Here is a 26914-nt window from a genome sequence, read left to right on the forward strand (position 1 = left end):
ACACGGAACAGAGTATGACCGTCCTAAAAAGATTCTTTTCCGGCAGATGCAGCAAAACCATTTCTCAGGACCGGGGTCAGGAGACGGACCCGGATTGGATTCGATGCCTTCTCGGAGTAAGAGAATATGGAGCAGTCCTGCTGCAAGGAGCTGCTGGGAGGATGACAATTTGTGGGAGGGACGAAACAAATTAGATGGGGTCACAGTGAAATGACAGTCCTTGGTCGGGAAAAATCCCGAGTCGCTCCGGTACATAGAACCGACTGCCTTGGGAAGCGACCCTTCCAGGTCTTGCAGTTGTTGTTGTTGTAGCGATTAGGTTACTCCCCGAAGGCTTTGGAGAGTGTTATCGATGTGATGGTCCTTTGTCGGATACAGATCCGATACGCTCCGGTAACACAGCACCATTAAGGTGCTGGCCCGACCATCTCGGGAACGATTTATATGGCCACATTAAACCTTCAGGCCATCCCTCCCTCCCCACCCCCAAGTTCCATGAGGAGCTTGGGGTCGCCAGAGCCTCGTCTGTTAGTGAAACGGGATTCGCCGCTCGAAGGTGAGGTTGACAATTGGGTTGGAGAAGCTATATATCGCGCTACACAACCCCTTGAATCTAAATTGCTAAGCTAAATTGCTAGGTCTTGCAGTAATGTGCCATGGTTGACCGTATCAAAAGCTTTTGATAGGTCTAGCGTTACGAGTACTGTTCTATGGTGGGGGTTTTGATTTAAACCGCAATTTATGTGGGTGCTGATATAATAATAGTAATAATTTATTTATTTACGGTCTTTAAGACCTAGTTCAAGGTAAAAAAAAAAAAAATATATATATATATATAAATAAATTGTATACATTACATGCTTAATGACTTACAGTATAAAAATAATTTTGCTTTAAACTTATTAATATTTTCACAGTCTTTTATCGCATTTGGTAATTCATTGTACATTTTATAACCTATATATTATAAAGTCTTCTTCGCGAACTCCGTTCTTACTCTAGGCAGCCTTATATTTCCGCTGCTTCTAGTTCCATAGTTATGTATTTCATTATTAAAATGTATTCTCCCGTTCAGATAATTCGGTGTTATTCCTAATTTCATATGATGTATAAATTTCAATGTGAAATAATATATCGACTGTTTTACACTGAGCCATTTTAACATATTTAGCATTGTAGTTTTTGGTGTTCTAAGCGAACATTTTGAAATTAATCGCATTGCCTTGTTTTGTTGTATCTGCAGTTTTTTTATTTGTGTGTCATTTGCTAATAGCAGGATTGTTGGACAATAGATAAAGTGCGGTTCAATAATTGATCGATACACTAATAATTTGTGTCGTTGACTAATATATTTACAAGTTCTGTACATAAAACCAATTTTTTTTGCAATTTTGTTTTCTAAATAACTTATGTGTTCTCCAAATCTAAGGTTTTTGTCGATCCAGACTCCTAGGTATTTGATCTTGTCTACTTGCTGAATTTCAACATTTCTTATCTTCAGAGTAATATTGATAAGGTTATTGGCGCCCATAATGCTTTGATTTTTGCAAAATATCATACTTTTGGTTTTATCCACGTTCACTTTCAACTTTCTATGGCATAGCCATTTGTAAAGGGAGTCTAAGTCTTCTTGCATTTTCGATACCGCAAAGCCCACACTTCTTTCACTAATGGTTATCAATGCATCATCCGCAAATAGTCGAATATTGCAATATTTCAAGCATTCTTTAATATCGTTAATATATATTGTAAACAATAGGGGTGCCAATACTGAACTTTGCGGTAGCCCAATATGTACATCAGCAACCGGTGAAACTGCACTTCCAATTATCGTCTTCTGTTTTCTATTACTCAAATAGCTTCTGAACCATTCCAAGGATTTTCCTCTTATCCCATTATTAAACATAACATTCAGCAGTTCCTCTCTATCCACAGTTTCAAAAGCACGTTTTAAGTCTAAAAAGACTGAGATCACAACTTTCTTATCAGTTATATCCTCTTTCCATTCCGCAATAACCATATTCAGTGCGGTTTCGCAAGAATGGCTTTTCCTAAACCCAGATTGTTCAGGTATAATAATTTGGTATTTATCTAGATATGCCACTAATTGATTTTTAACCACCGTTTCCATAATTTTTTCATCTGCGGGTAGCGTATTAATTGGGCGCAGTTCCTCTGGCCTTACTGTATTTTTGACTTTTTCCGCAGGTACTATAGTTGATACTTTCCAGCAATTTGGAACAATGCTACTGTTTATTGATTCATTTATTATATCTTTGTAGAAGTGAGCAATGTAAATCATGGCATCTTTAAATACCCCCTCCGACAAAAGCTTTTTTCCACCATATTTGTTTCTAAAAGATTTAGAAATGTTCATTATATCATCTAACTCTACGTCGGTGAATTGAAAAGTTTCAATTGCATTATTTACACTTGTTTCTGCCGCAATCGGAATTATTTCAATGCTATAATTAATTTCAGCTATGCTCTGTACAAAAAATGTATTTAGGGCATTGGCTATATCGTATTCCTTCTCGAGGCATTCACCGTTAATTACCATTTTGCTAACGACCTTTCTGTCATCGGTGAGCTCAGCAAGACGTTTTAAAGACTTCCACATCCGCTTCATGTCTCCTGCACTATCGAGCAGTTTATCTTCCATATATTTCTTCTTTTTATACATAACAGTTTTTTTATATATTTTTTTTATGCCATTATAATCCACCCAGTTGCCAGTATTTCTAGCAGTATTATAGAATTCAAATTTTCTTTTGTGCAGTTCCCTTAGCTCACGGTCATACCACTTATTCCTCAGTTGTATTTGGATCCTCTTCTCATACGTCAATGCTTGCATAGCTTCAGTTAAAATATTGTTCAGGATCTCAGTTCTACGTTCTATTCCTACATGAGACACAGAGCTAAAGTCGCACGTTCGCAGCAGATTTAAAAGATTTTCTGCGCTATAGTACTCCCAGTTGGTGACAGTAGCAACTTTTCTCATTTTGCAATATTTAGCTGTTGGTACTTTGAAATGAATTGTTTCATGATCGGAAATTTTATATCCACTTTCATGTTCAGTTTTATCTTGCTCATTATTGCTGAAGAGTAAGTCTATTTTCGTAGAGGAGTGCTCAGTTATTCTTGTGTTGAAATTTATTATTTGTACCATAGCCATTTGTGCAAATAAACTTATAAGCTGGTTTGAGTATGTTGATGATATATTCATATTAATGTTAAAATCTCCAACTATTATAATGTTGTCAGATTCCCTGAGGTGTTCATTGATGACATTGTTTAAGTATGTCATGAAGTGAGCATCACTGCTATTTGGTGAGTGATAGAGTACACCAATTTGCCATTTTAACGCATATTTTTTAAGTTTTATGACAATGCACCACACACTCCTGTCAATAGCTTTATTACACACTATGCTATATTGTAAATTTTCATGTACATACATTAGAACACCACCTGTATGTCTACTGTGGGAATCGCAGCGGATGAATTTATATGTGGAAATGCATAGCTCAGAATCCATGAATTTATCTGTTGTACATGTTTCCGCGCATAAAACAATGCTGGGTTTTTTTATTTCTATAAGATGTTCCAGCTCTAGTCGATTTCATGAAGCGGCACAACATCCGCATTGCTGCGATTCAAGAGACTAAACTCACAGCAAGATCTGCATTGCAGACCTGCTCTGGGTATAATGTCCACAGGAAAGACCGCGAGAGCGGAAATGGAGGCGGCCTCGCGTTTATCATACACCACTCTGTGCAATATTATATATTTGATACTGGCATCGACCGCAGGGACAATGTCTTAGAACGTCAAGGCCTATCTGTCCGGTCAGGCGATGCAAACCTAGAAATCATCAACATCTACATCCCTCCTGCCACCTGTTGCCCCAGTGGATACCACCCTAATATCAGGGCCTTACTCACTGGCAACAGTCGCATTATCTTAGGCGATTTCAATGCCCATCATGATCTATGGCATTCAAACTTGCGGGCGGACAGTAGGGGTGACATTTGGCGACAAAGTGCTGTCGGATGCGAAGAAATGCGCGAGCGCTTTCTGCCGACAATATATAATGCATCCTACGGTCGACAAAGATAGACGGAGAGCCAATAGACACGCACATAAACACAAATTCAGCGTGTCACCAATCACCATCACCGCTAAAGAGGTTGAGGACGCCATTGGTCGTGCTAAACCATCCAAAGCAGTAGGCCCAGACGGCATAGCCATGCGGATGCTTAAAAGCCTAGGGAAAAGAGGGTTTCAAATATTTAGCGCATGTCTTCAACCTGTCTCTTTCCACCTTTGTCATACCCGAGAAATGGAAAATGGCCAAGGTGGTCCCGCTACTAAAACCTGGGAAACCAGCTAACATAGGTGAGTCGTATCGTCCGATATCTCTCCTATCGCCAGGGGCAAAGACGCTTGAAGCCATTTTGCTCCCTTATTTCCGAGCAAATTTGCAGCTAGCCCCTCATCAGCATGGCTTCAGAAAACTCCATAGCACTACTACCGCGCTAAATGCCATTAGCACCCAGATAAATTGTGGTTTAAATCAATACCCCCAAAATATAACAGTACTCTTAGCGCTAGACATATCAAAAGCTTTTGATACGGTCAACCATGGCTCGTTACTGCAAGACCTGGAAGGGTCTACCCTTCCCCCATGTCTTAAGAGGTGGACCGCAAATTATCTGGGTGGTCGGCAGGCATTGGTTCAATTTCACTGCGCACCAGAAGGGTGTACTACACAGAGGGACATCACCGTGGCGGTAGCCACGGTTATACCACACATCCGGACTTGGTATGGCGTAGGCCAGGGTTATTTTATATAAGCGCGGCCGTAGGCCGCCTATGCAGAAAGGTGTTCTACGCAGAATTACTGTGCATGGCGCTGCCGGTGTTGGATTGTCTAACGTAAGAATAAACATAAGAGTTATAAGGTAATATCACGTTCAAATATCGTTCACGAATGCAAAAAAGAGCTTTTTCAAATTTTTGGTAAATAAAGAGTAGAAAGGTTAGAGATATATGTATATACATCAGATGAAAGGTATTTTTATAAGTTATTTTTCGATTCTGCACTTGTTCCGTTTTTTAGATGTGGCAGCACAGATTTGTAATGTCATAAAATATATATATGTACGTATACACATATAAAAGTTGTATAGAAATTTGCAAACTTTAACAAAAAATAACTTTTAAATTATAAGTTTGCGCACTTTAAGATATATATATTTGTGATCGGGAGAACTCCCTCTTTGATTTGATAACAAGTTAAACCCCGAACTCGGGGGGTTCTAAACTAAATCGTTGCCTTTAAGGTTTCGCTGCACTATTGAATAGTAACAAAACGTGTCCATACCTTTAATTCACAAATGGTTTGACGACTGGTGTTGTCAACTTATGATACTCGATATACTTATGAATCAACCGACTTATTTAATCAGGAGGCTACCAACCTGAAACTTGACCCCTGCAAACATTCTATTATATCAAATGGTCGCACTCCACGTAAATGTTCATTATTATTTTTTTTTTTTGATATGGGATTAATGGCAAGGTTCTGGCGCCAGGTACTAGTGATGGAACGATATTTCACTATCGGTGATTGACTCGCCGCGAATGAAAAATCGCTAATAGTGGTAGCTATTGCTATCCACACTGAAATCACTAACAAGATTGCGCACTGCGCATATAAACAAAAATCAGCTGTTTTTTGTGGGCAATTTCACTTCATTTTGCTTTAGCTCTTGTTTTTTTCCCTCTTTCAATCGCTCAACCAGTCAAGTGTGACGTATATGCGCAGTACGAAGCAATTTTGAAGTCGTGAATGCGCAATCTTCTGTGTGTGATTTGTGCTATCCAAATATATTAGTGATTGGCGATTTTCCTCCATTCGATTCTTTTGAATGACAATAACCTCTAGCAGCATTTCGCCAATAGCGATATTTCTTCATGAAGAATGAAAATAACCCCTAGCAGCATTTCGTCAATAGCGATATTTCTTCATGAATCGATATTTCTTCACTCGGTTGTGTTTACTTTAGCTAGTTTGATCTGTCAGGCGACGTTATTTTGAATTGATATTTTTATAAACGACGTTTTGATCTGGTTGGCTGCGAAAATTTGGTTGTATTAATTTATTAAAAATCCGTTTTAATACCGAGTGAAATATTACAGCAAATTATAGTAAAAAAAGAAGGGAAATGTGGCAATTTTATGAGCCCATAATTGAAACGCATGCAAACCCCGGTGATATTGTATAAGTCGCCGTCCTTATAAAAATATCATGAAGTGTATAAAAGTGATTAAATGATTAAACTTTTTTTCTTTTTAATTACAAATTACGCCAAAAAAAACCTGGGCCTTTAGACTTGGTCTAAGATTGGTTGCCTGTATAATTCCCAAGTTAATACTTCTAGGCAGTAGCCCTTAGCAGTTTTATAAAATTTGTGTTTTTGATGGAAAAATAAAAGAATTATAGAAATAAATGTCACTCGTCTTATTGTAAGCAGATGTAATTCAAAATTTAAGTTTTTTGGGAGAATTCAATTCACGTTTTGTCATATTATATGGTTGAAGAATTCGGCTAATTTCTAGGGCACTGAAGTGGGTGGCTGATTTTCTGTTAAAAAATATTTTTGTGATAGTTTGACGAATTTGCTATATTTTTCATTTAAATTAATTCACTTTCCGGTAATTGTGCAGTTTATGGTACACACCAAAAATTGGGTCTTTTTTTCGAGTGAGAAATCAAAAGACGCGTATTCACGTCCAGATCAAGAATCCGAAAGCGGAAGTTAACTTTTTTAGCCGTTAAAAAATTATCCGCGAAAAACTGTTTCATTGGGCACGTTTTGTTCCGTCATAATTACGTTACTGTAGGCACATGAATCAACTCAATTCCGATATTTGGTATATTAATGTAATTTGATATACCCGAATTAATGAAAAAATAACTTTGAATTTCACTTATTTATTCTTATTAAGGAAACCCAAATATCAAAAAAAAACGCCTATTTCTTTGTTGCAGTTAAACATATGAACACACACGAATGGAAGTGAATAGTGATGCCAGCTCAGCAACAATAGAAATTACTTATGCTTTTCCCTAGGCGGAACAATGTAAGGTGGTAGCGGGTCGACATAAATTCAGATAAATATCCATGCTCGATGGGTTTGCTTTTGTTGAAAAATTTGCAATTTAATATACATATTTAAGGAGATAGGTTTTTAAATTATCGACGCAAAGCCCCGCAGCCGAAAATGTATTCATTAAACTAAAAAAAAACATTATAGGCGAAAATTTATGTTTTATTATGCGAAATGAAAAGAATAAGAAGAAGATCGCCCGATTTTTTATTACAAATTTTCATATTTTATGATACGATTTAAGCGAGAGGGGAAGGGAAGACAAGAGAAGTGGAGAGAAGGGAAGAGAAGACGAGTGAAGAGAGGAAAGGGTGGAGAAGAAAAGGAAAGGGTGGAGAGAGGAAAAGAGAAGGGAAGGGAAGAGGAGAGAAGATTAGAGAAAGAAAAGGAAGGGAAGAGAAGGAAAGTGTGGAGAAGAAAAGAAAGAGAAGAGAAGGGAAGAGAAGAAAGAAGGTAAAAGAAGAGAGTAGAGAAGGCAAGGGAATAGAAGGGAAGGGAAAAGAAGGGAAGAGAAAAGATGAGATGAGAAGAGAAGAAAAGGAAAGGAAAGAAAAGAAAAGAGAAGGGAAGGAAACGGAAGGGAAAAGAAGAGAAGAGAAGGGATATGAAGAGAAGAGAAGAGAAGAGAAGAGAAGAGAAGAGAAGAAAAGAGAAGGGAAGATAAGAGAAGAGAAGAGAACAGGACAGAACAGAAGAAAAGAAAAAAAGGGAAGATGAGAAAAGACTGCGCCTAAAAGGGAAGGGAATAGAAGAGATGAGTTGAGATGAGTTGAGATGAGAAGAGGAGAAAAGAGAAGGGAAGGGAAGGGAAGAGAAGAGAAGAGAAGAGAAGAGAAGAGAAGAGATCACACAAACCTGTTTTTCGCCGAAAACTTTTAAACGGGTAAAAAAAGTAAACTTTCGAATTCTTAATCTAGGCGATATACGCGTCTTTTGATACCTCACTCGAAAATTTTGGCCCAAATTTCGGTGGGTACCATAAATTGCACTACTACCCACTTTACTATACAAACATTATGCAGACAAATAAAACTTTCAGAATAAATTCATACGGATTATTTCTGAATACATCGGTGTAGTATAAAAATAATAGTAAATAAATCATGTTTTTATGGTGTTACATATACAGATTTATTTCGGATTGATTTATCTTACATTTAAAAATCAAAGCATTTACCATTAGCAAAATTTATGAAACAAAGATGCGTGGACATCTATTTCCGCTAGTTTCATCTCACTGAGTGTAATACGAGACTGATAATGTCCTCATACATTTAACAATATTGTATCGTAATATCTCAGACAATCCCAATTTCACATTACATCAGTTTACAATAAAAGGTACATAATTTTTGTTTTTATTCCAATTTTGGATCATATATTCTGTATACTAAACTACATGAATGTATAACATTCAATCTACTCCGGTAAACAAACTTAAAGATTCCTTTTTTATATCCAAGTATACCAATTGCACCTTCGCCTATTAAAAATAAATTGAAGCGATCGCTATAGCTATAAAAAATAGCCGCGGTTCAAAAATCGCCTTCACTATTTTCACTGATAGTTAAAAATCGCTGTATCGGCCATCACTAACAGGTACAAAATCAAAATGTTATTTCTAGATTGTCGTTTCATTTCACATCCCTACAAGACAGGTACTCGTTACCTAATCGATTACTTAATCGTCACCGATTAAATGATTATTGTCTTAATCACTTTTACGGCCCGATTATGTGCACTTGACAAATTGTAAATAAGTTGACAAGTAATCAAGATTTTTATCAAGTTGACAAATATTTCTATTCTGTGCATAACTTGACTACTCCAAAAAGCTCTACGATATGTGTCATTTTATGCTGCTAACCCCGAAATGGGAATAAGAAAAATAATCCGCGGAGTTTTTTCGGGGTCATTTCGGCACGGCTTTGGAGACTTCTTCGGGGTCATTTGGGGGACATTCCGGGATGATTTTGTGGACTCCCTCGGGGTCATTTGGGGGACATTCTGGAATGGTTTTGGGGACTCTCTGGGTCATTTGGGGTAATTCCGGGATCTTTTATGTGGGTCGTCCCGGCGTCATATAGTGGTCATCCCAACCATCCCCCAATGACCCCCAAAATGACCCCGGGGAGTCCCCACAAAGATCCCGTAATGACCCCAAATGACCCCGACGGAGTCCCCAAAACTATCCCAGAATGTCCCCTAAATGACCCCAAGAGAGTCCCCAAAACCATCCCGGGATGACCCCCAAATGACCACGAGGGAGTCCCCAAAACCACCCCGGAATGTCCCCCAAATGACCCCAAGGGAGTCCGCAAAAACATACGGGAACGCCCACTAAATAACGCCGGGACGACGCGATGGGGTCCCCAAAACCATCCCAGAATGTCCCTCAAATGACCCCGAGGGAGTCTCAAATACCATCCCGAAATTACCCTCAAAAACCCCAGGAGGATCTTCCCACAATAATAGCAGAAGTAATAAATGTTCTTCCATTTTCTCTCGATCGCACAATAACAGAATTCTAATTTAAATTTATCCGTATAAATTAAAGTATCAAGAGCGTTTGACTTATTGACAGTTTGTCAGCGAAAAAGCTTTTTATTTTTTACATAAATAGCAATTACTTACTTGATAAATTGTGAAACTTGAAGATGGTGAATTTGTCAAGTGCACAGAATAGGGCTGCTACATTGATGTCGGACAAAAAGTAACGGACGCGCTCTCTCAAAATAGTGTACGTGTGACTCGCTCTTACCTATTTTGTTTTCGACATTCCATTTCGCTCCATGTTATTTACATTTGGAAGTTACTTCTTTAGGTATGTTTTCGTTATCGCTAACCAAAACATATGCAACAACAACAATACGGGTAATTGGCCAGCCAAATGTACGTTCTTCTTACAGGCACAGCTGGAATATTGCTACGCCCACATCGTCAAAATCAAATTACCTAGAATGAAAAATAAACTAATATCAGTAAGGATAGATTAAAAGTTTTTAATATAACCCGAAAAGTGCTTTATAAATAGGGCTTCACAATTAGCTGTGGTACTAGTCTAGTTGAGGGGTCGACTGCTACCAAAAATAACGAGAGAGGTGTCACCCGACGCGTTTTGACATCAGTATTAATAATCCGAAGGCGGAAAATAAAAATGTTAACTCGTTCAAAAGATATTAATGAAAAACCGAAAAATGACCCGCGGATCCCTTCGAAACCGGGGTGATATCCACAGTATTTTTGCGCAGAACACTTTCTGCAACAACTTTCACTGCAAATATCTCCAGACAGATATACAATTTTTTTTCCGCCTTCGGATTGTTGTTGTCGAGGTCAATACACGTCTTTTGCCACCTCTTTTCGATTTTGGTAGCGTATTAGCTGTCGACCCCTTAACTAGACTTTTACCTTAGCTCTTTTCTAAGAGGCCAAAGGCACAAGGGACTCAAAGAGGTTTCAGATAACCAGAATCAGGACCTGATAAAGTAAGTTCAAGTGAACCTCCACCATGCCAAGGCAACTTCCGTTGGCAGGGGTACCCGAAGATACTTTGCTGTTGCATTTATAGAGAACATAAAATTATAACAAGGGACAATTGATTTGAATAAAGACAATTCGACATTCATAATTCAAGCAGTGAAGTCTTCTTTGTTTTAATTGCGTTAGGGACCTTTCTACATGGCGATCCTGCCTATGATGCTACTGGCTGATTTTTCAGCCTAATGTCATAGCCGGCAGGATTTTTCTGGCTGATTACAGCTTAAGCCTTGTAAAAAAAAAAAAAAAAAGAGAAGGTGTTAAAGTCGGGCACCAATAATAAAAATTGAGGCAATTACGTCAACGGAAAATACAGGAAGATTAGCATATTGTGGGAATTACGTCAACGGAAAATACACGAAGATTGGCATATTGTGGCAATTACGTCAACGGAAAATACACGAAGATTAGCATATTGTGGCAATTACTTCAACGGAAAATACACGAAGATTAGCATATTGTGGCAATTACTTCAACGGAAAATACATTAAAATTGGAACGATATTAGCATAGCCCCAGAGCAAGAATGACACTGATCTCGTGAAGCGTACCACATTTTCAATGATGATAAACAAGAGGAGCATGATAATATAAGTATAATAAATACACTAGCTTAAGTATGGTCATTTCTTTAACCATTATTTTAAAAAAACATAAAAAAAAAAGAAAAATATTCGGGCAACCTAACGGCTGCCTATTGACAAGCAAAAATTATATTTTGCTGCTTATTGAATTATTTCCCAGAAGAGGACATACAAAATCAAAGCCAGGTTGACCAAATTTTTTATAAACTAGCTAGACAAAATTTAAATTTCCTAGAAGATGAAAAGAAAACACCCGAGAAAATAAACCAAGGCCCTAAGCCAATAACAATTGAAGAGTATAGAAAGAGGAACAAAATTCAAAAAATTGAGGAACCTAAGGTTCCAAAGCCGGTCAAATTAAAAAGAAAAAGAGGAGGAGAGCAATTTGGCATACGAAAATCAATAGCCAAGATCTATGAAAAAATAAACTTAAGCACTAATCAGGCAGAGAAAATTCAACTAAAAAAAAAGAAATTAAGGAATTAAGAAACAACAGTTACAAACATAAAAAACCGAATCCAACAATGTAAATATTAGGGTGTTAAGAAAAAAACAAAGTATAATTTTGTAAAACTATTAATTTTAAATTATGGAAAGACCAAGAAAGATTAATACTTATGTAAAAGGCCCACTTGGGGACCTTAAAAATGAAATCAAAGTTGTAGATGAGGAAAAAACTCTGATTTGGTTGAAAAGTCATTGGAAACTTATTGAGATGCCTGGGGAACCAACAATATGGAATGTTAGGAACCCACTCGCAACAGCAGCTGAAGAGATATATAGATGGCAAGTAAAATTTATGGGAAGAACAGATTAAAATATTGGAAAAATTTAAAAAAGAAAAAAAACCACAAAAAAAAAATAAAATTTTTTGTCTTCATATTATTTTTTTACGATGGGAGGCCAAGAATCGAAAATAGAAAAACCAACGGCAAACGTTGTAAACTCAGTCCAAGTAGTAGACCATACTGAAGCACTAGATACTATCAAAATCATGCTTCTAGCAATTTGCGTAGTCAGTTGCATAAGTTTGTTTCTGAAACTCTACTCAACCCATAATAAATTCCTAAAAAAGCGATATGTTAGCCGCGCACACGGTTTAGATTAGGCTTAACAAAATTTTAACTGCCATCCCCAATGGGCAAATGGGAAGATATCGTTAAACTACTCATAGAAGAAAAAACGATAGGAGAAAAATCTTACAAATGTATTAATAAAAATACAAAAATTAAGGCAGAAACAGTAGTAGCATATTGGCAACCCTGGTGTGTGAAAGCTAAAGTAATTTGTGCTCCTCTTTAAATTTTCAAATTCATTGTTTATTGTGAGTCTTAATTCTTACAACCTGTGTCTAAACGTTAACAAACGTGACTTTTATCTGTGGAAAATAAGACCCTCTGTCCAGATGATCTCCAATTCAACTTTACTAACTTGGCAGTATATTGCGAGGGTGCTCCTGCTTTGTTGTTGTCAGTCAACTTGTTTTTTTTGACACCTTCATCAACTGTGTATCTTCCCGCCAAAAGTTTTATAGTCACTGAAGTTTGTTTGTGCTTCAAGCTTTATTTTGTGGTTTGCGTCTATGCTAAGTGTAACAAGAATGCTGTTAAATTCCTCTGCCTTTCTTACCTTTCAGAAAGTGTAAAATAAGCGGAGTTTCACTAAATATATTAACGTCTTTTCGTCAATAAAGAACGTTTGTTCTAATATTTTATTGCTGTTTTATTGTTTAATTTGCAATTTTTATTTTTTTTTGGGCCAACTTGGCGTTCGCAAAAACATTTCTTTTGATTTTTAAATTCTCATAATTTTACATCGATAGTTCGTCGTTTTTTCTTAATTGTTTGCTGGAAAAAATGTTTGTTCGTTAATTGTTTATTAAAAAAAACTAAATAAATATATACTGTTTGGTTGGGACTCAAAACTATCAATGCATGAATGCCTCAATTCATTATCTAACACGCAGCATTCTTACTGGGTTTGCTCGCTGACCTTGCATATGTTGATAGTTAATCGAAAAACGATTATTTTTTCATTCACAAGTCTCTTTAAAGGTTTTCGGGCGCGAAGATAATTAAAATATAATAACATCTTTGTAACAAAATATTTATATCCTTAAAACTCTAAATCAACACTTTTGTTTCTTATTAATTGAATAAACTGGCCTCTCTTCGCTGCACTGCACCTCTTTCCTTTTAAATAAAAAGAGTTTATAGTATAGGTTTTTTCTCCAAATGTTATAATTTTCCAAATTCACTTTACACAGGAGCGCGTCCGCGGTTACCGGTAGATAATGCTTGACTGGTTCGTGCAATTATTGTTGACGACGATGGCAGTGGTCGTTTGTTAGTGTTGGCGCCTTCCACTTCACCGCGCACGGCTGCGCGTAAGGATGACGCGCGCCGCCGTCTAATTACTATGATGTAGGCGGCTTAAACATCCTGCCCGCCCTGCAGGGAGGTGCTAGTAAGCACCTTATGCAGTTCCTGCTGGGCGCAGATGGTCGTGTCCAAGGCGCGACCAGCATTGCGCCGCTGGCATTGCGCCGTTTGTAGGCTTTGGGGGTGTGCGCGATCGTGCGCTTGGCTGTCTTTAAATGTTTGTGGGTCGCCGCTGGTTTGTTTGCAGGGTGCGCCTTTTGAGCGGTGCAGGCGCAGGTTGGTTCCCTCTCTCCGTGTTGCTTTCTCTTGGGTTTCGGCTTCCTCGACGGTTGGGTGTTTCGCTTCTTCTGTGCGGGGGCTTTGTACTGCCAACGTCGACCTTGCGGTCCCTGGTGCAAGGGGGTGTGGTGGGCCAGGCCAAAAATTTTGCAAGACCCTCGGGAGTCGGATTCCGCCGTTGTATGCGTGAGGGCTAAACAATTAAAACAATAGCCCCAGGCCTAGCCACTGATGCAGGCTGCGGCGGCCGCATCGCCTTAAAGGCCGGGTAGGTCCGCAGTGCGTGCTAGCGGTGGCAGAGCCGACACTGAAGGCAGTTGTCGGTCTCTGCCTTGGGAGCCAGTGGGCATGCCAGTCTGGATGCCATTATGTGTCGTCCTGAAGGTAAAGAACAGAGAGAGAAACGAAAAGTAGTTGGATACAGCGGATGGTAAGCGGAAAGTTAATAATACAGGGGAAACGTATATAAGTTAGGGCGCTGTGCTCGAAGAGTGCTCCGTTGGAAGAAAGCACAGTTTAACTAAGGGGCGCATGACAAGCCCATTTTGGGTGCGAACATTTACAACCCGAACATGGTTGTCAGGGCCGAGGCGAACGTTCTCGATTCGTCCCAGACGCCACTCGGTGGGTGGGAGCGAATCTTCTTTAATTACGACGAGGACGCCTGGTTGAGGATTTCGCTGTGGCGTTTGCCATTTATAGCGCTTCTGAAGGTCCTTCAGATAATCCTCTTTCCAGCGTCGACTGAATTGGTGATGAAGCGATTTGAGTTTTTCCCATCGATTTATCCAGGAGAGGTCTTCTGCGTTCGCCTCAGGAATGGTTAATAGCGGTGCACCTCGAAGGAAGTGACCCGGAGTGAGCGCTGTGAAGTCAGCTAGGTCCTGGGATAGTGAGGTTAGAGGCCTCGAATTGAGAACTGCTTCAATACTTACCAACAATACCGTAAATTCAGCGTCGTAAATTCTTCGAATGTAAACTTGTGGGATGCAGCGGTTTTTTTTGAAGTGGGTTTTAAAACTTTTTACTGCGGATTCCCACAAGCCGCCCATATGAGGGGCACCGGGTGGAATATATTGCCAGTTTATTCCCTGGGGGGCATATTTCTGCACAATGTCCGTGGAGCATTTGTTAAGAAATTTAACGAAGTCGCGTTCGAGTGCGCGTTGAGCTCCAATGAACGTTTTACCATTGTCGCTCATCATTTTTGAGGGATAATCTCGTCTGCCAACGAATCGAGCGAATGCTGCTCGAAAGGTCTCAGTGGTAAGGTCCGAACATAGTTCGAGGTGTACTGCCATTGTGGAAAAACAGATGAATGCAGCCACGTACCCTTTTATGATAGTGGTCGACCACAGAACTGATGCATTTATTTGGAATGGACCTGCAAAGTCTACTCCTGTTGTGGAAAAGGGGAGTGAGAAATTGCAGCGCTCAGGTGTTAGAGCTGCCATTATTTGCGTGCGCGTTTTCTGTTTGAAAAGCGTGCACGATTTGCATTGAAAAATGCATTTCTTTATAAGAGGCTTTAGGTTTGGTACGCAGTAGTCTTGCCTCACCATTTGGAGCATTAACCGCATTTCTGCATGCAGAAGAAGGCGGTGCAAAAACTCCAGATACAACTGGCAGAGCCTTGAATCCGGAGGAAGGATTACTGGATGCTTCTCGTTGTATTGCATTGTAGAATGTTCCAATCTTCTAACGATACGTAGGAGCCCGTATACATCCAGAAATGGGTCAAGAGCCAGAAAGGAACTCTTTTTGCTAATTGGCATATTGTTTTGTAAGGCGCTCTTTTCCGCCCCGAAATGGCGATATTGTGCCATTGCCACAAACTGCGTTTTCACATGTTCTAACTCTTTGTACGTCAGATGGGGATTATGTGTTGTTGCCACCGATTTGGATTTGTTGCAGGCATTGTTCGCAAAGCGGAACACAAATGCAATCACACGGAGAGCTCGAGAGCATGTGGAGAACGTTGAAGAATATCGTCCTCTTCCTCGAGTGAGTGATATGCTTCGACCTTGCGTTTTTCGGGTTGAGAAGCGCTACCTACTCTCGGCTTTGGCCATGCCGAAATGTGGCAAGAAAGCCATCCTGGTCCGTGCCACCAAAGTGCAGACCTTATCAAATCATGCGGCTTGCAACCACGTGTGCCACGATCAGCAAGCTTGTCTTGGCTAGATACATGGCGCCAGGTGCCGCTGGGAAGATATTCTCGAATTTGAGAGGTACGGTTGGCCACATAAGTCTTCCAGGTCGATGGAGATTTTTCTAGCCAGGCTAGTACAATCTCAGAATCTGACCATAAGAATGTGTTGCATGCTTGCAAGTTGAGCTGTTTTCGAACAGTTGAAGCCAGTTTGGCGAGTAGGACTGCACCACATAGCTCTACGCGGGGTAAGCTTACAGTTTTTATGGGGGCAACTTTGCCTTTCGCAACCAAGAGAGAAGATTTTATTTGGTTGCCCACATGTGTGCGGATGTAAATTGCTGCGCAATACGCTTCTTCCAAGGCATCACAGAACCCGTGGATTTGGGTGTCTTGCCCTGGAAAAAACATTAACCCATCGAGAGATTTCGATGTGGCAAATGGCTGGCAAATTTTCTACAAAACGTTGCCATTTTGATAATGTTGCGGGCTTGGCGCTTTCATCCCAATCGCTGCCATCCAGCCAGATTTCTTGGAGAAGCATCTTGGACTGGATCATAACTGGCGACAGCCATCCTGCCGGGTCAAAAAGTTTTGCAACAGAAGATAAAATTTGTCGCTTTGTGACCACATTTTGGGTGTGTTCCGGCAGAATTGTGTATGAAAATTTGTCCGTGAGCGCGTTCCATCGAATGCCAAGAGTTTTGGTATTGTGCTCTCAAATTTCAAGAAGTTGGAATCTAGAAGATCCTCATTCGGAAACTGTTCTAATATGGCCTTGTGATTTGCCGTTAATTTCTTTAGTATGAAACCAGCTGATTTTAGGGCGTTTATCACTTGAACGAGTGATACAGTGGCGTTATCGATGGTATGACTTGCGGATAAGATGTCGTCGACATACGTTTGCGTCTTGAGAATTGTTGCAGCCAAAGGGAATGTCGCTTTGGTGTCATCGGATAGTTGATGCAACGTACGAATAGCGAGATATGGTGCACAATTGACGCCGAATGTAACCGTTTTTAGATTGAAATCGCTAACATTGGAGTTGGCCGATTTGCAAAATAGGATTCGCTGAAAATCTTTGTCGTCCTCGTGTATAAGGATCTGACGGTACATTTTTTCAATGTCTCCATTGAACATACACTTATGCATACGCCACTATAGAATTAGTAGCATGAGATCTGGTTGGGGAGTTAGAACAGTGTATAGCACGTCATTCAGGGATTTTCCTGACCCAGATTATTTAGAGGCGTTGAAAACCATACGAACTTTGATGGTGACCTTATCTGGCTTGACTACCGCATGATGTGGCAAGTAAACTGAGAAGACCTTGCCATTAGAAGTTATTTCGCATGGGTCGGCAGATTCCATGTGATCAAGGTATTCAAGATATTCTTGGAACATATTGTTGTACATTGTACCTAACTCCCTCTTTTTCTGAAGCGATCGCTCCATGCTGAAAAACTGCTGCAGAGCAGCCGGGCGGTATTTGCCGAGGGAGAGTTTTTCAGGAAATTCTTCCTTGAATGGAAGTCGTACAATGTATCGACCGTTTGGTGCACGTGTCGTAGTTGTTGCATATATCTGCTCACAAGCTTGATCCTCGGGGGATATCTGTGGAGGTTGTGGAATTTCCTCTTCCCAAAATTTCTTCTGAGTGTCTCGTTTGACGCTTTGACTTGTGTTGAGAATGACACAACATTTTCAGTTATTGGACCACTGAGAATCCAACCAAAAATGGTTTGTTGCGCAAGTATGCTACCGCTCACCTTTTTTATACCTTCCAGCAGAATTTGTGGAAGTATGTCGCTGCCAATGACCATGTCAGTCTGACCTGGTATGTGGCAACTGGGATCAGCGAGCTCAAGGAGTTTGAACTGCTGCCAGATTTTGCGACTAATGGTGGATGTTGGAAGATTTTTGTCAGTTGCGGCAACACAATGGCATGAGCCTTTATCCTTTTCATGGCCTTGGATGCCACCAGTGTCAAAGGACAAAGCTTGGAGGACTTTTGTACGACTTGTCCACCCATGCCAGAGATTTCGAACTTTGAATGTTCGAATGAAAGTTTCAACCGTTTTTGAACTTTCGAGGAAATGAAAATTCTTTCAGAGCCCTGGTCAATAAGGGCCCTTAGTTGAAATAATTCCTCTTCGTGTTCGACTGCGACCATAGCAGTAGGAAGGAGAATTTGGTTATCATTGGCTGCATGCAATGATTGAACCGGTGCGTGTTTTGAACAACACGGTAGCTCACTAGAATCGGAGCTATTCTCCGTTTGTCGAACGGGAGGTGTTGGCTCAGCAGTTGTGTGCTGCACGTTTGATGCATTCGTTCGCGGGGTGGAACGTGGAGATTGTGGGCTCGCATGCAACCGCGTGTGATGCCGTTGATTACATGTCGAACATGACCACTTGCTCGTGCACTCATTGATGATATGAGTATTGCTAAGGCAGTTTGTACACAGTTTAGCTTGTTTTACGAATTTTGTCCGGTTTTACAGACATTCGCTTGAATTGTGGACAGAATCTAATAAGGTGCGGGGAGTTGCAACATTGGCAAGTTTCCTTTTTAGATTCTGCCACAAGGGTTTGCGTCCTCTTGAAGGACCTGTTTTGCGCAGAATTTTGATGAGCGACTGGTTTTTGTTTGCTTGGTTGAAGCCTATTGACTCTTTCAACGACTTCATATCTCGAGGTGAAAAAGTCGTTCATTTGTGACCATGAGGGTAAATCTCTTCTAGAAGAGAGAGATTGTTCCCAAAGTGACAGGGTTGTTTCGGGGAGCTTTGATGAACAAATGTACACCAGAATCGGATCCCAACTGTCTGTCGTAAGGCTTTGCCTTGCGTTTTGTACCGGATATGGTACAATTTCTGAGCACGGGAGAGCCTTGGGTGGTTAATGTACACCGCTGTGCACATATCACGAAAAGCGGGCCATGAACTCTTGAAGTCTTCAGGGAAACTTTCGTCTGGTTTGGAAAATACCAGATCGTAAACCGATTGAAGCCGTGCCCAATAATCATCTAGTGATTTGTGCTTTATCATGAGATACGATTCAGTGTGATCTTGAATCGGTGCTTCGTTAAATTTTGCACAGTATCTCATCAGATTGTCACTTTCCGCGATGAACTTTTGCGCGGATGGGTCAACTGATATGGATTTCCGGCGAGAGGATGTTGACCTTTCCTTGGCCATTTCTTCCTTTGGGCCACCTTTTGGTTTTGTCCCGGTTTCGGACGTTTTTGGGGAACTGAGAGGCATTTTATGCAAACCTTTGGGTTTACACAAAAAAAAAACCGAATAAAATATTTGTACGCTAAGAGAACGCTCGGAAAATTCGAAGATGGAAAACTCTTCGTGCCACAGAAATTTAAAAAAGGGAATTTAAATTGGTGGCGGTGTTTGTGTTTTTTGTTTTTTGAAAAATAGAGTCAAGCACGGACAACGGGACGTTCCTTAAATAATTTAAATCCGCGAAATTCGGAATTCAATAGTATGTATAATATTTTGTAAAAACAAAAAATATAAAATAAAAAAAAATTACAAACACTTTTCACTAATATATACGTGTAAATATACGTGTGGAAATAAACGTGTATTTGTAAATTACTGGTATATATAGGTATGTATATATTAGAAAATAATAATACTTTGAGGTTTGTAGGGATATTTTTTGAAAAGTTCCTATAGGGACGAAAATATCTCAAACTTAGTTTTGCACGACAGAATAAGTACAAATGTAAGTGCGCAATATACAAACGTATGTATGTATATATGTTTGTTTGTGCGAACGTATGCACGTGAATCAGGTGAGCTTCTCTGTTTATGTTTACGAACAGAACAGTTTGTTTTGATTCGCTTCTTTGTCGCTTTAACGTAGCGTTTCTTTTGTGAAGCTGAGTGCGCTTGATTGCACTGTTGGGAGAGTGCAGCAAAGAAAGATGAAAAACTTGCAAATATGAGAGAGGTTGAGAAATTTGATCAGCAGTACACAACCCTTGTTGCTAATGTAGCTATACGTGCTGGGAGAATGTCGCTGGAAAAGCGACTTGAACGTGTGAGTAAACACGTATGATGTTCTCAGAGTGGAGAAAAAGGGATGTTGGAAAAGCAACTTGAAATTATTTGTAAATGTATATATATATGTACCTATGAATATTATGATTTTTATATATGCTGACAAGCAAGAAAAAATGACTTGGAAGAAGTTGAACTGTATCGCCAAGTTCAACGCTCTGTGCGAACAACGGGGTAAACTCAGCTGTAGAAGTCATTTTTGCTGATGTTTTTCTTGCAGTGGGTTTGAGTAGGCAAGTAAAATGCAATTTTTTTGTTGGTTAAATACCACTAGAAATGTGTATACACATAAAATAAAAAATAAATGTAAGGCGCGATAACCTCCGAAGAGATCTAAGGCCGAGCTTCTCTTCCAATTTGCGTCGTGCTCCTCTTGATTTTTCCCTACAAATTGGCCGGACGGGACCTACATGTTTTATGCCGACTCCGAACGGCATCTGCAAGGCAGATGAGTTTTCACTGAGAGCTTTTCATGGCAGAAATACAATCGGAGCGCTTGCCAGACACTGCCGAGGGGCGACCCCGCTTAGAAAAATTTCTTCTAATTGAAAAATCTTATTTCTAAAATTTTGATGTTGCTTTGCCCGGGAGTTGAACCCAGGGTATACGGTGTGATAGGCGGAGCACGCTACCATCACACCACTGTGGCCGCCACATGTGTATACACATATATATATATATATAATTGGCGGATTTGGCATATTGGTATAGCGGAATATTTTCTACCAATTTTTGGTTGCAAAAAGGTTGCAGTAATACCAACGGTAAGAAAATTTCCGTAATATTTATGTATATATGTGGATATATATATACATGTTTTTGCAGTTTAAAAAAATAATATAACTTTTGTGGAAAAAAGTTGTATTGTTTTCTATGTTTTTTATGAGAAATAAAAAAACTGCCTACTCACCTATTCCTGTATTCTGTTGCTTATTGGGTCGTTGTTGCTGCCTGGTCGCTTGTTGTTGATTCTGCTTAGCTCGCTGTTGTTGCTGCTGGGTGGGTAAAGATGATTTTTGATGATTGCAAACCTTTCCTTCTTTTGTTGTTTTTAAACTTAGATTTTTGCGGAATTTTTTAAATTTATATTTTTGGTTTTTCTCTCGAAATTTTCAGAAATTTTTTTTCTCGTATATGTTTTTTTGTCCAGCACTTCCGGCTCGAAGGAACATGAATAAACTGGCCTCTCTTCGCTGCACTGCACCTCTTTCCTTTTAAATAAAAAGAGTTTATAGTTTAGGTTTTTTCTCCAAACGTTATAATTTTCCAAATTCACTTTACACATTTTCTATTACTTAAATTATTATAATTTAATTTCAAACTTCAAAAATAAACACATATGTTTAAAAGGATTGAATATAAATGTTGTGTATATAACTATACAAAAGGAGCGCGTCCGCGGTTGCCGGTAGATAATGGTTCGTGCAATTATTGTTGACGACGATGGCAGTTGTCGTTTGTTATTGTTGGCGCCTTCCACTTCGCCGCGCACGGATGCGCGTAAGGATGGCGCGCGCCGCCGTCTAATTACTGTGACGTAGGCGGCTTAAACATTAATATATTTATCAAAAACTAATGGTAATTCTAGAGTTTGGCTTGCAATTGCTAAAAAATTAGCTAAAAACCCGGGAGTGGTACCCAGAGAAGCGCTTCGGCCCCTGGATCATGAATCTGAAGACCCGATATCTGCAATAGACTAACAATGGGGAGAATATCAATAATTTTTATTTCTTTCTTTTTTTAATTATCAATTGACATCAAAAAATAATTATTTATAGCGAACAATTAAGAACAAACGACGAACTAACGATTAATAATAAAAATTAAAAAAAAAAAATTGAGAGCCTGGCTAATAGGTTATCTATCAAAAAAGCTGTAACTAACTTTAAGTACCTACTTAATTTCGACTTTATTTATTATGTATGTTTGTTTAATGGTGTGTTCAGTTTATACTTATATTTAAGAATTCATGAGCTTGAATTTCAATTATTATGTTTTCTAAGAGAAACTGAAAAGAAAGAAGCATTTACTGGCATATTGGGATGGAACCATTTCGAAAACCGCCAACGTAACTATCATCAGGCAATTTTGTAATGTTATCAAAGATTTCACCGGGATTCGAACCGTGAATCACAAGGTGAAACTGCAGTTGCCTTTAACCACCAGGCTATCCTGCTGGTATTTGTTTTCATGCTTAATTCAGTTTTCTCATTTCACACTAGCAACACAATTGAGACATTTTGTGTCTATATTAATTTGTTTGCCATGTAGATTTGTTTTTGTAAAGTTCTTCTTCGTTGCGAATGAGAAGCTTTGTAAGCTCGGGCTCAGTTTTACATATTTATGTATGTTTGTTTAATGGTGTGTTCAGTTTATACTTATATTTAAGAATTCATGAGCTTAACACCGGCTTATAATAATTGAATTTCAATTTCATTTATTATGTTTTCTAAGAGAAACTGAAAAGAAAGAAATATTTACTGGCATATTTCGATAGAAACATTTCGAAAACCGCCAACGTAATTATCATCAGACAATTTTGTAATGTTATCAAAGGTTTCACCGGTATTCGAACCGTGAATCACATGGTGAAACTGCAATTGCCTTTAACCACTAGGCTATCCTGCTGGTATTTGTTTTCATGCTTAATTCAGTTTTTTCTCATTTCTACACTAACAACACAATTGAGACCTTTTGTCTCTATATTAATTTGTGTGCCATGTAGATTTGTTTTTGTAAAGTTCTTCTTCGTTGCGAATGAGAAGCTTTGTAAACTCGGGCTCAGTTTTACATATTTATGTATGTTTGTTTAATGGTGTGTTCAGTTTATACTTATATATAAGAATTCATGAGCTTAACTTTTTCTAAGAGAAACTGAAAAGAAAGAAACATTTACTGGCATATTTCGATGGACACATTTCGAAAACCGCCAACGTAATCATCATCAGGCAATTTCGTAATGTTATCAAAGGTTTCACCGGGATTCGAACCGTGAATCACATGGTGAAATTGCAGTTGCCTTTAACCACTAGGCTATCCTGCTGGTATTTGTTTTCATGCTTAATTCAGTTTTTCTCATTTCTGCACTAGCAACACAATTGAGACATTTTGTCTCTATATTAATTTGTGTGCCATATTGATTTGTTTTTGTAAAGTTCTCCTTCGTTGCGAATGGAAGCTTTGTAAACTCGGGCCCAGTTTTACATATTTATGTATGTTTGTTTAATGGTGTGTTCAGTTTATACTTATATTTAAGAATTCATGAGCTTAACACCGGCTTATAATAATTGAATTCCAATTATTATGTTTTCTAAGAGAAACTGAAAAGAAAGAAACATTTACTGTCATATTTCGATGGACACATTTCGAAAACCGCCAACGTAATCATCATCAGGCAATTTTGTAATGTTATCAAAGGTTTCACCGGAATTCGAACCGTGAATCACATGGTGAAACTGCAAATGCCTTTAACCACTAGGCTATCCTGCTGGTATTTGTTTTCATGCTTAATTCAGTTTTTTCTCATTTCTACACTTACAACACAATTGAGACATTTTGTCTATATATTAAAATTGTGTGCCATGCAGATTTGTTTTTGTAAAGTTCTTCTTCGTTGCGAATGAGAAGCTTTGTAAACTCGGGCTCAGTTTTACATATTTATGTATGTTTGTTTAATGGTGTGTTCAGTTTATACTTATATTTAAGAATTCATGAGCTTAACACCGGCTTATAATAATTGAATTTCAATTATTATGCTTTCTAAGAGAAACTGAAAAGAAAGAAACATTTACTGGCATATTTCGATGGACACATTTCGAAAACCGCCAACGTAACCATCATCAGGCAATTTTGTAATGTTATCAAAGATTTCCCCGGGATTCGAACCGTGAATCACATGGTGAAACTGCAGTGGCCTTTAACCACCAGGCTATCCTGCTGGTATTTGTTTTCATGCTTAATTCAGTTTTTCTCATTTCTACAATAACAACACAATTGAGACATTTTGTCTCTATATTAATTTGTGTGCCATGTAGATTTGTTTTTGTAAAGTTCTTCTTCGTTGCGAATGAGAAGCTTTGTAAACTCGGGCTCAGTTTTACATATTTATGTATGTTTGTTTAATGGTGTGTTCAGTTTATACTTATATTTAAGAATTCATGAGCTTAACACCGGCTTATAATAATTGAATTTCAATTATTATGTTTTCTAAGAGAAACTGAAAAGAAAGAAACGTTTACTGGCATATTGCGATGGAACCATTTCGATAACCGCCAACGTAATCATCATCAGGCAATTTTGTAATGTTACCAAAGGTTTCACCGGGATTCGAACCGTGAATCACATGGTGAAACTGCAGTTGGCTTTAACCACTAGGCTATCCTGCTGGTATTTGTTTTCATGCTTAATTCAGTTTTTTCTCATTTCTACACTAACAACACAATTGAGACCTTTTGTCTCTATATTAATTTGTGTGCCATATTGATTTGTTTTTGTAAAGTTCTTCTTCGTTGCGAATGAGAAGCTTTGTAAACTCGGGCTCAGTTTTACATATTTATGTATGTTTGTTTAATGGTGTGTTCAGTTTATACTTATATTTAAGAATTCATGAGCTTAACACCGGCTTATAATAATTGAATTTCAATTATTATGTTTTCTAAGAGAAACTCAAAAGAAAGAAATATTTACTGGCATATTGCGATGGAACCATTTCGAAAACCGCCAACGTAATCATCATCAGGCAATTTTGTAATGTGTAGCGCCAGCCTGTGGGTTAATGCGATGGTAAGGATGTTCAAACATTTACGTATGTATCTGTGTGCATATACCAGCATAGCTACGTTTACATGTGTTAGTAACTGGTAGGAAGCAAACACTTGGATAGATGTTCGAACATGTATCTGTTAGTATGCGTGAAGTTAGTTGGTGAAAGTTTATATCTGTCGTTTCCCGCCAAAATAGGATTGCATGTGTTGGTGTCTTTCGTTCTTTAGTGAAAGTGGTGAGAAAGAAAGGCTATTGATTTATGGGGTACGACCGCCAAACGATTGCAGAGAATGTCTCAAAAGAAAAGTTGACTTAAGTGAGTGCGGAAGCAAGTTTTAATTATGTATATTTTTTGCGAAAAAAACAAAAGGTCGCGATTTTTTTCCATAAAACCGTGCTAACGGGTAATTTAGCGGAATCCCAAGGAGGAACCGGGATCTCATACCCTGCTTGACAACAGCCCCAGGTGAGTCCAGTGAAACTCCTTTCCCCAGTCCATGGTGCATGTGGACTAATAGTGAAAATAAATTAAAAAAATGTTAAAAGTGCAAATTAACTTAGATAAAATTACATACATACAATCAATAAAATTTAGTGAAATAAATGAAATTATATACAAAGATAAAATTAAGTAAAAAAATTAAATAAAACAATGAAAGTTAAAAGTAAATTAAATTAAAATAAATTAGCTAAAATTATAAAATAAAATAAGATATAAAACTAATTAAAATAAAATAACATACATAGATACATAAAGTGATACATTTGAGTAAAATCTAATACCTAGATAACCTTAAATATATAGATAAAAAAACAAAAATCAAATAAATAAATAAAATAACATAACTACATGACATTCAATAAATATAGTAAGTCCACATGCACCCTAATGTATCTTTCTCGTCCGCCATGACCCTAGTCCCTAATATTCTTCCCTCTGCACATCCAGATTGCTGCGCAAAAATTTGAAAATTTTTTGTTACCGCCATCACGAGCCACAAACGCTAAAATAAGGCGAGGTAGTATTAAAATTAAAGGAACTTTCCACACCAGCCACCAACACAGTCTAAACACACAAAAGCGGGGTAGTATTTCATATAGAGGAAGCGGAAGAATACAGACGGTGTCAGGCTATACGTCAAGGGAGTAAAGGGCATCTGAGCGCTCCTGTCCTGGCACCGCAATCATTAAACTTGAGCATAGCCTGGAGGAACACTAATTGGAGGAGAAAAGCAAGCCCGAGGGGAGAGGCCAAGAAGGAAGCAGAGTTATCCGTGTGCCGCTGCCGGAATCTATATTGTTTTTTTATATTGCATTTGAATTTTGTTGAACTTAGTTGAGATTGTTTTAGTTAGTTTTAATCACGATTTCATTACGTGAGTTTGATTAGTTTGAATTTTAAATTTAGCCTGTTAAGGTAATTTAACTGGATTCTAAATCTTTTCAATTTCCTTGTGAGTTTTTTTACTTTTATGAATTTATTTTGTTCTTGAAACCTGTGTAATTGTTAATATTTCTCCTGTTGCGTTTTGTCTCCTTACTCCTGCCGTCTTTGCTATCTTTTCAACAGTCCACCTGTTACTTATTTACCTAATATTCCTTACCTTACTTTCTTGCCTATCGTCCCACATTCAACCTTTGCTTGGTCTTTTTTTTCGCTTCCATACCTAATTTCTTTTATTTTGTTTTCTGGCTCATGACCTTTTTACTTTTTTCACCTTTTCCTTTTCACCTTTTTTTTGTAACCCTTTTTTATCGCCTTGCATTTAAAGATTGCCATTAGTTTTTTCCTAACATTCTAACATCTTCTGCCTTCTAGCTTTGTTGTCGTTTTTATCACGTTTTGCGGTTTTCTTTTTCTTTTTTGGCAACTAGTGCATTTTTCGCTGCTATTTTTTTTATATTTTTCTTCGTTTGTCGCTTCCCTCCTTCATTTGCGCTTTTATTTGTTTTACAT

At 38.4% G+C, this 26914-nt stretch overlaps 1 protein-coding gene and 1 pseudogene across 4 annotated transcripts in view; one reads left to right on the plus strand and one right to left on the minus strand.

Moving 5' to 3' along the window:
* Edem2 (ER degradation enhancer, mannosidase alpha-like 2) overlaps positions 1-5619 on the minus strand; it is a 479713-nt gene extending 474094 nt beyond the window's left edge. For 2 of the 4 annotated variants that reach the window (XM_067765952.1, XM_067765951.1), the window contains exon 1: positions 5387-5619. The gene's annotated coding sequence lies outside the window, so the exon portion shown is untranslated. The remainder of the gene's footprint in view (positions 1-5386) is intronic. The other 2 variants (XM_067765953.1, XM_067765950.1) reach the window with 1 other exon arrangement.
* Positions 5620-11182: 5563 nt separating this feature from the next.
* On the plus strand, positions 11183-11276 carry LOC137242969 (U6 spliceosomal RNA; annotated as a pseudogene).
* Positions 11277-26914: the final 15638 nt, after the last annotated feature.

Source organism: Eurosta solidaginis, chromosome 2, assembly GCF_040869045.1.
Source record: "Eurosta solidaginis isolate ZX-2024a chromosome 2, ASM4086904v1, whole genome shotgun sequence".
In the NCBI taxonomy this organism is placed as follows: Eukaryota; Metazoa; Arthropoda; class Insecta; order Diptera; family Tephritidae; genus Eurosta; species Eurosta solidaginis.